The sequence below is a fragment of the Patella vulgata genome, chromosome 7 (genome assembly GCF_932274485.2).
Source record: "Patella vulgata chromosome 7, xgPatVulg1.2, whole genome shotgun sequence".
Classification (NCBI taxonomy): domain Eukaryota; kingdom Metazoa; phylum Mollusca; class Gastropoda; family Patellidae; genus Patella; species Patella vulgata.
Window position 1 is genome coordinate 23,674,490 of NC_065885.2, and position 9,716 is coordinate 23,684,205.

Below are 9,716 nucleotides of genomic sequence, written 5' to 3' on the forward strand. Positions count from 1 at the left end.
CAGTTCCAAGCAGAACAGAAGGACGTTAAACCCCATTTCATTTCTTTTCATTTCTTGAAACTAGTTGGGAAGCCCCCCGGTCCCTACCCCATGCCCCCGGCTCCTTCAGCTATGGCTACGAGCATGATTTGCTACTATATTATCTTAGCCCGCTGCCACCGCTGCTTAATATTGAGCGACTTGTTTATTCGACTGAATTATTCGACTGAACTATTCGACTGGTTTATTCGACTGAACTTTTCGACTGAATTATTCGACTGGTTTATTCGACTGGATTATTCGACTGAACTAACTGACTGATTTTATCGACTGGACGAGGCCACATGAAAATGTCAAATACCTCATCCCCCCACCCCCGCCCCACCCCATCCGTTTCTTCATTAGCCCAGTTCCAAGCAGAACAGAAGGACGTTAAACCCCATTTCATTTCTTGAAACTAGTTGGGAAGCCCCCCGGTCCCTACCCCATGCCCCGGCTCCTTCAGCTATGGCTACGAGCATGATTTGCTACTATATTATCTTAGCCCGCTGCCACCGCTGCTTAATATTGAGCGACTTGTTTATTCGACTGAATTATTCGACTGAACTATTCGACTGGTTTATTCGACTGAACTTTTCGACTGAATTATTCGACTGGTTTATTCGACTGGATTATTCGACTGAACTAACTGACTGGATTATTCGACTGAACTAACTGACTGGTTTTATCGACTGGACGAGGCCACATGAAAATGTCAAATACCTCATCCCCCCCACCCCCGCCCCACCCCATCCGTTTCTTCGTTTATATCATATATAGGGACTCTATTCTTTTCGAGGCGGACAAGGACAGCTGTCTAGTCTTTCGGATGGGACGAAAAACCGAGGTCCCGTGTCTACATTGGAGTGGACGTAAAAGATCCCTTTGACAGATGGAATTCGATATAAGAGTAGGCCGTAGTGCCGCTGTCCGGGCAAAATTTCCCTCATCGCACAGTGTATGGCGTCTGCCCGTCTTCATTAGCCCAGTTCCAAGCAGAACAGTAGGACGTTAAAACCCCATTTCATTTCTTTTCATTTCTTGAAACTAGTTGGGAAGCCCCCCGGTCACTACCCCATGCCCCCGGCTCCTTCAGCTATGGCTACGAGCATGATTTGCTACTATATTATCTTAGCCCGCTGCCACCGCTGCTTAATATTGAGCGATTTGTTTATTCGACTGAATTATTCGACTGGATTATTCGACTGAATTATTCGACTGAAGTATTCGACTGAAGTATTCGACTGAACTTTTCGACTGAATTATTCGACTGGTTTATTCGACTGGATTATTCGACTGAACTAACTGACTGGTTTTATCGACTGGACGAGGCCACATGAAAATGTCAAATACCTCATCCCCCCCCCACCCCCACCCCACCCCATCCCCTTTCTTCGTTTATATCATATATAGGGACTCTATTCTTTTCGAGGCGGACAAGGACAGCTGTCTAGTCTTTCGGATGGGACGAAAAACCGAGGTCCCGTGTCTACATTGGAGTGGACGTAAAAGATCCCTTTGACAGATGGAATTCCATATAAGAGTAGGCCGTAGTGCCGCTGTCCGGGCAAAATTTCCCTCATCGCACAGTTTATGGCGTCTGCCCGTCTTCATTAGCCCAGTTCCAAGCAGTTAAACCCCATTTCATTTCTTGAAACTAGTTGGGAAGCCCCCCGGTCCCTACCCCATGCCCCGGCTCCTTCAGCTATGGCTACGAGCATGATTTGCTACTATATTATCTTAGCCCGCTGCCACCGCTGCTTAATATTGAGCGACTTGTTTATTCGACTGAATTATTCGACTGGATTATTCGACTGAACTATTCGACTGGTTTATTCGACTGAACTTTTCGACTGAATTATTCGACTGGTTTATTCGACTGGATTATTCGACTGAACTAACTGACTGGTTTTATCGACTGGACGAGGCCACATGAAAATGTCAAATACCTCATCCCCCGCCCCACCCCATCCCCTTTCTACGTTCATAGGACTCTATTCTTTTCGAGGCGGACAAGTACAGCTGTCTGGTCGTTCGGATGGGACGAAAAACCGAGGTCCCGTGTATATATTGGAGTGGACGTAAAAGATCCCTTGACAGATGGAATTCGATAAAAGAGTAGGCCGTAGTGCCGCTGTCCGGGCAAAATTTCCATCATCGCACAGTGTATGGCGTATGCCCGTCTTCATTAGCCCAGTTCCAAGCAGAACAGAAGGACGTTGAACCCCCATTTCATTTCTTTTCATTTCTTGAAACTAGTTGGGAAGCCCCCCGGTCCCTACCCCATGCCCCGGCTCCTTCAGCTATGTCTACGAGCATGATTTGCTACCATATTATCTTAGCCCGCTGCTTAATATTGAGCGACTTGTTTATTCGACTGAATTATTCGACTGAACTATTCGACTGGTTTATTCGACTGAACTTTTCGACTGAATTATTCGACTGGTTTATTCGACTGGATTATTCGACTGAACTAACTGACTGGTTTTATCGACTGGACGAGGCCACATGAAAATGTCAAATACCTCATCCCCCGCCCCACCCCATCCCCTTTCTACGTTCATATCATATATAGGGACTCTATTCTTTTCGAGGCGGACAAGTACAGCTGTCTGGTCGTTCGGATGGGACGAAAAACCGAGGTCCCGTGTATATATTGGAGTGGACGTAAAAGATCCCTTGACAGATGGAATTCGATAAAAGAGTAGGCCGTAGTGCCGCTGTCCGGGCAAAATTTCCAACATAGCACAGTGTATGGCGTATGCCCGTCTTCATTAGCCCAGTTCCAAGCAGAACAGAAGGACGTTGAACCCCCATTTCATTTCTTTTCATTTCTTGAAACTAGTTGGGAAGCCCCCCGGTCCCTACCCCATGCCCCGGCTCCTTCAGCTATGTCTACGAGCATGATTTGCTACCATATTATCTTAGCCCGCTGCTTAATATTGAGCGACTTGTTTATTCGACTGAATTATTCGACTGAACTATTCGACTGGTTTATTCGACTGAATTATTCGACTGGTTTATTCGACTGGATTATTCGACTGAACTAACTGACTGGTTTTATCGACTGGACGAGGCCACATGAAAATGTCAAATACCTTATCCCCCCCACCCCCGCCCCACCCCATCCCCTTTCTTCGTTCATATCATATATAGGGACTCTATTCTTTTCGAGGCGGACAAGGACAGCTGTCTAGTCTTTCGGATGGGACGAAAAACCGAGGTCCCGTGTATACATTGGAGTGGACGTAAAAGATCCCTTTGACAGATGGAATTCGATATAAGAGTAGGCCGTAGTGCCGCTGTCCGGGCAAAATTTCCCTCATCGCACAGTGTATGGCGTATGCCCGTCTTCATTAGCCCAGTTCCAAGCAGAACAAAAGGACGTTGAACCCCCATTTCATTTCTTTTCATTTCTTGAAATTAGTTGGGAAGCCCCCCGGTCCCTACCCCATGCCCCCGGCTCCTTCAGCTATGGCTACGAGCATGATTTGCTACTATATTATCTTAGCCCGCTGCCACCGCTGCTTAATATTGAGCGACTTGTTTATTCGACTGAATTATTCGACTGAACTTTTCGACTGGTTTATTCGACTGGATTATTCGACTGAACTAACTGATTGATTTTATCGACTGGGCGAGGCCACATGAAAATGTCAAATACTGAAGCGACTAGATACTATGCTGTCATCAGTTTTATGCATCGGACACAGACTTAATTCAAGTTGTTTATATTAGTACGGCCATTGTTTTATGTTGATGACGTCAGTCGTTGACCCTTAACCCTAGATGACGACCTTACTCGCAAAGAGAGGTCAACACGTTGTTTAGGGTATTGCTATTGGAAGGAAAATCTCAATAAAATTGTGACTTCAACTGTCAGATTTGAACTTGGGGGAAAATAATCAAAATAGACAAAAAACGATGTAATCATATTTGAGTTAGTGCGTTTTTTATTTCAGTCAAACAAACTATTCCCAAATTTTAGCCCAACCATCGACCGAGTTTGTTGACTGGAAATTCTAGTGGTACTTAGGGGTAATTGCATGGCAGAAGCGTACGACGTCCTGGAATTTCAAGAACTTGACGGTGTAATAGATGTAAGTTATTCATAATTTTAATGAGTTTTTTTTAAATTAGTTATATAACATACCATCGGGAGTATAAACCATTTATTTTCGGACATTAAATTATCCGAACACACGTTTGTGTATCATTTTCTACTACATATTATAAAATTATTATTAATAAATTATGATGACATTCACATTTTATTTTTTTTATTTATTGTTTTGTGTATATTGTTGTTAGCCTTTGGCATGTCCGTGCCAGTTTTGGCTGGTTTCCCAGTGCCCTTTTCTTGTTTATAACAAGGGGTTTTACATAGGCTAAGCCTGTTCCCCAATCCCATTCAGACATCTTGAATAAAAATATTGTTTATAAAAAAAAAAATGTGTATTCTTTACTACAGCTTTTCTTTGCTAAAGATTTGTTTGAGACATCTCAACCTGTCGTTCCAGTAGCATCCGTAAGTTTTCTACATATACAACATACATGCATATAGTCACATAGTGTTCGTAGCAAATGGGCAAGTTATGAAACTCATTATAGTCTCGACCATGTCTATATATTTTTTTTCTTCTCAAACGATCAAATTGCTTTGGAAATGAAATGAAATGGGGTTTAACGTCCTACTGTTCTGCTCCTATGCTGGGCTAATGAAGACGGGCATACGCCATAAGGTGTGATTTAAGGGAAATTTTGCCCGGGCAGCGGCTCTATCACCTATTCTTATATCGAATTCCAACTGCCACGGGATCTTTTACGTGCATTCCAATGTATACAGGTGACCTCGGGTTTTCGTATCATCCGAAGGATTAGACAGCTGTCCTTGTCAGGCCCTCCGTACTGCATCACTGAAAAGGGGGAACCACGCCGGAAAATCTCGGCCAATGCAGGGATCGAACACCCGACCTCCAGGCTAGCGAGCCAGCGTCTTACCCACTTAGCCACGTGATCCCAAATTGCTTTGGAACAGTTTCTTTTATTTTGTATAATATTTACTTTAAAGGGACAATAACACTCTTGCTGGCTTGAAAGCTCCAGAAAATAAATAATATCTCTATCTAAGTACTAGATGTTTAAGTGTCCCACCTGTTGTGTAAATTATCCATTACATCCTATTTTACTTGTCCAGAGGGTTCGAAAATATTTTTAAATCGAAGTTTCATTTGAAAAGGTTTACGTTAGACGTTTCAAAGCATTATGTTGAATTGTTTATATAAGGTGTGTTAAGATGAAATTTGTATCATCAATTAATTGAAATATTCTAAAATAGCCTTCAAAGGCTAATATCTTCGCTCGCAATAGAGTAATTTGAATGAAATTTTCAAATTAGTCATTTTACATTTTTTATCTTCGAACTATTATAGCAAGAATGGCTAGCTCTTTATCAAAATCTTACATAATGTATATTTAAGAATAATTTAATACATTTATAAAGCTCACACATTACAAGTTGTGCACCTGTATAAAATTTATATAAATTTTGTTATCATTGTTAATATTTTATACTGAGATGCAATAAAAATAATACATCACTTTTATAAATGGATGAATGTAAATCTTGTTTGAAATGAATCCAGGTTTAACGCCCTACTTAGTACTTTTCAGCTCAATTTTGTTTTAAAGATTTGCTTTAATCTTGCAATTAAGGATGTAACAACATCATATTACGATGATAACATGTGAGAATGTTTTGAAGATTGCGTAAACGCACCCCGAACAATTCTCAATCAAAAAAATTAAACCCAACAGAATCAGTATGTTGATTTTTCTGGTACACACGTGGGGTATATAATGCAGCTTTTAAAAAGCTAGGTTTTGTGGAAGGTGCAAAGTTATGCCACGTCATCTCAGAGGTGCTATTTCATTGCGTCTCGATATATTTTGTTTACTATTATCAACCTGGCCCCAAGTTCACAAAGCATTCCCAGACTTAAGAATTTGCTCAACCTTCAATCACTGTTTTTGAGAAATATCTTTGATCCAGAAACACAAAACTTTGCACAGTTTCTTATTGATATATTTACATTAAAACAACAATAGTTAGTAAAGTGCTATATTTGAGTTAAAATAAGACAAACAATTTTGAGTAAAACCTTAACTTAAGACTGAGAATGCTTTGTGAACTTGGGGCCTTGTTTTCTTTTCATTACTTATTAACTACAATACAGTAATAACAAGAAATACAAAATCTGTAGAACACTGCTGATTAAGTTCTAGATTTAATCCTAGATTCAATCACATTTATATTTTTATACTTCCAATATTGATATTAATTCCAATAGAGCCAGGAAATGTTTAGTTTAATTATACACTTTCTATTTTGTTGTATGAAATTATCTGTATAATCTGTGTTTTTGTTACTTTCATTGTGTGAAATGCTTGCAGCAAAGTGCTGTAAATAAAATACCTGACATCACTGATCACAGTTTAACTCTATAACTTCTCATTTGACCTCAAATCTATGTGGAGTCGAGTTAGTTGGAAGAAATAAATCAAAATGGAGTGAAATCTACATTTTAATCAAATTCATACCACATGATTATATTATATCACTGTTTGCTCGTTTATATGGCAACTATATATTATTGCTAAGCTATTTTTGAATTGTAAATTACATTTACAAGTATGTAAATATTGATTCTTTGAATTATATATTGTCAATCAAAATCTGAATATGCAATGTGCTATGTAGCCATATATGTGAAATAAACTATTATTATTACTATTTACTTTCTCTGTAAATCTCTGTTAATCTGTCGACAACTTAAACAAATTTCTTTTTGAGTGTCCTCAACAAAACTATTACATACAGAAGCAAGTACACAGCTTTCGTAATTTCTATGTTGACTTATTTGTGTTCATGAAAATATCAACCTGTCTGATATATCTTACAGTTGTAGTCTGACATTGAGAATAAGACTGTAAATGTTTTGATGTTATGCCCCCACATATCTTCATATTCTCAACAGTTCTTATAAGTAAATCTATAGATGTAACTTTAATTTGAACAGGAAACAAAAATTATTATATTGTACTTCACAATTCAAGTCCTTGTCAATGGTTAAATGGTATGTTACACTTTTATCTTCAGTTTTAAACAGATAGATATAATCACTTGAAGACTGACATAGCCACAAAGCAGACATTTGACATAAAAATGATTTCTGCAACATCTGAAAGGTTACTTCGTTCATATGTAAACATTGAGTTTCCTCGGTTTTCCTTGGACTCTGAATAAAATAGACAAATTCATAAAATTCAATTAAAACAAGAAGAATTGGATTCTGATACATGTATTCATAATTTTCTCGGTTTCTGAATAAAATCGAAAAAATTACAAAAGTAAATATAAAGAAGAATCGGATATTCATACAAGTATTTATAAATAAAATTATGGGAGATTACAGAAAGAGCTAGCAGTTCTCATTATAATAGTTAAAAAATAGATAATGTAAAGGGAATTTGCTGAAAATTTCAGTCAAATTCATCCACCCTGAACCAAGTATTTAATGATTAAATTTTGGGCCTAGCCTCGATCAGCATTACTATAGTCGGTACGATAAAAAATAACCATGGTCTCGATTATCGATTTTTTGATTTAATCAGAAGTAGCAGACTGGGCTCTAATTCAGTATATATCACAGGCTAGCGATGCCATCGAGCGTTGATTATGGTCTGGATAAGTTAATTAATGTCTAATTAATAATTTAGATAACATTCCAGGCCTAAAGAAAGACCTGCAATTGACAGATTTAGCTCTTGCATAATGTCTGTTTAATATTGATGAATTAAATGTTCATATACTGATCTTTTATAAGGAAACATCGAATGTTCATATTCATAATTAAGTTAACAGAAATTTAAGTTACCGGTGACTTCCTTGGATTCAATTTCTTTGTTGTTACGCTTTTCTGTAGAAGAATTAAGGTTGATAGTCTCCCTAACCCTTCTTTTAATCTTCGATATGTGGACCCAGAATTTTTGTAAACATCTGAAATATTCATAAATCAAAATAAAAAGGTTCCTACATACAAAACAAAAGGTTCAGATATAATTAATTTTTTTTCCATGCTTGTTGATTATTCATACCGGGAACAAGATTATTTCGGAATTTAAAAGTAAAAGGATTTGACAGGTCAAGGTCAGTCATAAATAAATATACAATTTTAATTTTTATGGAGCTGCTCAGTTAAAACTTTGACCTTTAAAAAAAAATAATAATTAGTAATTCATAAAATTAAAGTAAAAGAAGATTGTTGAGAGAGAATCGTCATGCTGTCACACACTCATCGGGTGTAGTATTCGTCAATTTCATAACAAATTGCAAGTAGACTAGGCCTAGCTACGGCACTAATGTAAACAAACCTATATGCATACAACTTTGATGAGAGAAAGGGTAAAATCTAACGGGCAAACATGAAAATACAGACATTCAGCTAGTATGGGTTTAACTTAACTTCATTGTAGGTTGTCAGGGTGGACTGCCAACTAGAATCTACATAATTAATTTCTTTTGATTTGAGTTTTCACTTACTTTTTCAACGAAATAATCCGGCTCAACGTGTCTTGAACATATTGTCAAGGTCTTGTCATTTATCGGGTCTGATCTGGTAGACTGTATGATACGTAATGATTCTCTCTCCACTCTATGTTGTTTTTGGGTAAGCGATAGAATGATCAACCCCGATTTCTTTTATTGCAGGCGGAACATCCGAACAAAACACAATTCGCGCCAGGCATTTTGTTAGTGCGAGCAGAAACCGGAAGTAAGCTGTGCCCGATATCAGCGTCAGAGGCCCGCCGTCACATAAGGTAGTGACGTCACACGGTGGGCGTTCCCGTTAGTATTCTAGTTCTATGGTTAGACGTAGTAGCCGTTTCTGAAGATAAACGTGGTATATCAACTGGGAGCCACCTCGACTATTTCTATGAAATATCCAATAAAGTCATATAGAAAGGTAAATTGTGTTAGTCGTACAAAAACAACGTGAAATCAGAATACCGTAGACAATCACAAGTCACAAGCAGAGGAGAACCTAGAAGGAACCAACAAGCCTTTTCGCCTCTGATATATTGTGGATGCTGAATCGTTTCGTTATTTGTGGGTTTCCACTTTCCAATATTTGTACGTTCTGTATCACTATAACTTATAATATCATGTCCACGATTCTCTCTGTACAAATAAATCATTTTCTGTTACTCGATTTTACTGGATTTGCTATTATTATTATTATTATTATTATTAGTAGTAGTAGTAGTAGTAGTAGTATGATTATGAGTTGATTGTACGGTGACGTATGGTTTCCAGTGCTTATAGTTGAATTTATACCTTGATGTTCCGACCCGCTGTAGTCCGTGTTCACAACGATATCAGTTTTGAAAACTGTGATAGTGTTTTACTCATACTGTTAAATTTATTAGCAGCCGTAGAATATGATACCCCCATCCGTAGGCAGGAATCGGGGTTCGTTGTATTTGGAAATGCTCTGGCACTGCTGGAGTCATGTTAAAGGTCGTTTTCAAGGTGCTATCATCAAAATGTATCATGTACTATCCCCCCATAGATTCGATAATCCCGGTGTTTTAAGGACCAATTTTATCCTTACACCAAACCCCTCTGCCATATACAT

The 9,716-nt window shown here is 38.3% G+C and overlaps 2 long non-coding RNA genes across 2 annotated transcripts; one reads left to right on the top strand and one right to left on the bottom strand.

Moving 5' to 3' along the window:
• The first annotated feature begins 4,063 nt into the window (after positions 1-4,063).
• Positions 4,064-8,939, top strand: LOC126827698 (uncharacterized). The gene is made up of 3 exons (XR_007682840.2): positions 4,064-4,118; positions 4,490-4,546; positions 8,789-8,939. It is a non-coding gene; the product is annotated as an uncharacterized LOC126827698 (long non-coding RNA).
• Positions 5,417-8,850, bottom strand: LOC126827697 (uncharacterized). The gene is made up of 3 exons (XR_007682839.2): positions 8,621-8,850; positions 7,956-8,077; positions 5,417-7,316 (listed from the first exon to the last, which is right to left on the bottom strand). It is a non-coding gene; the product is annotated as an uncharacterized LOC126827697 (long non-coding RNA).
• Positions 8,940-9,716: the final 777 nt, after the last annotated feature.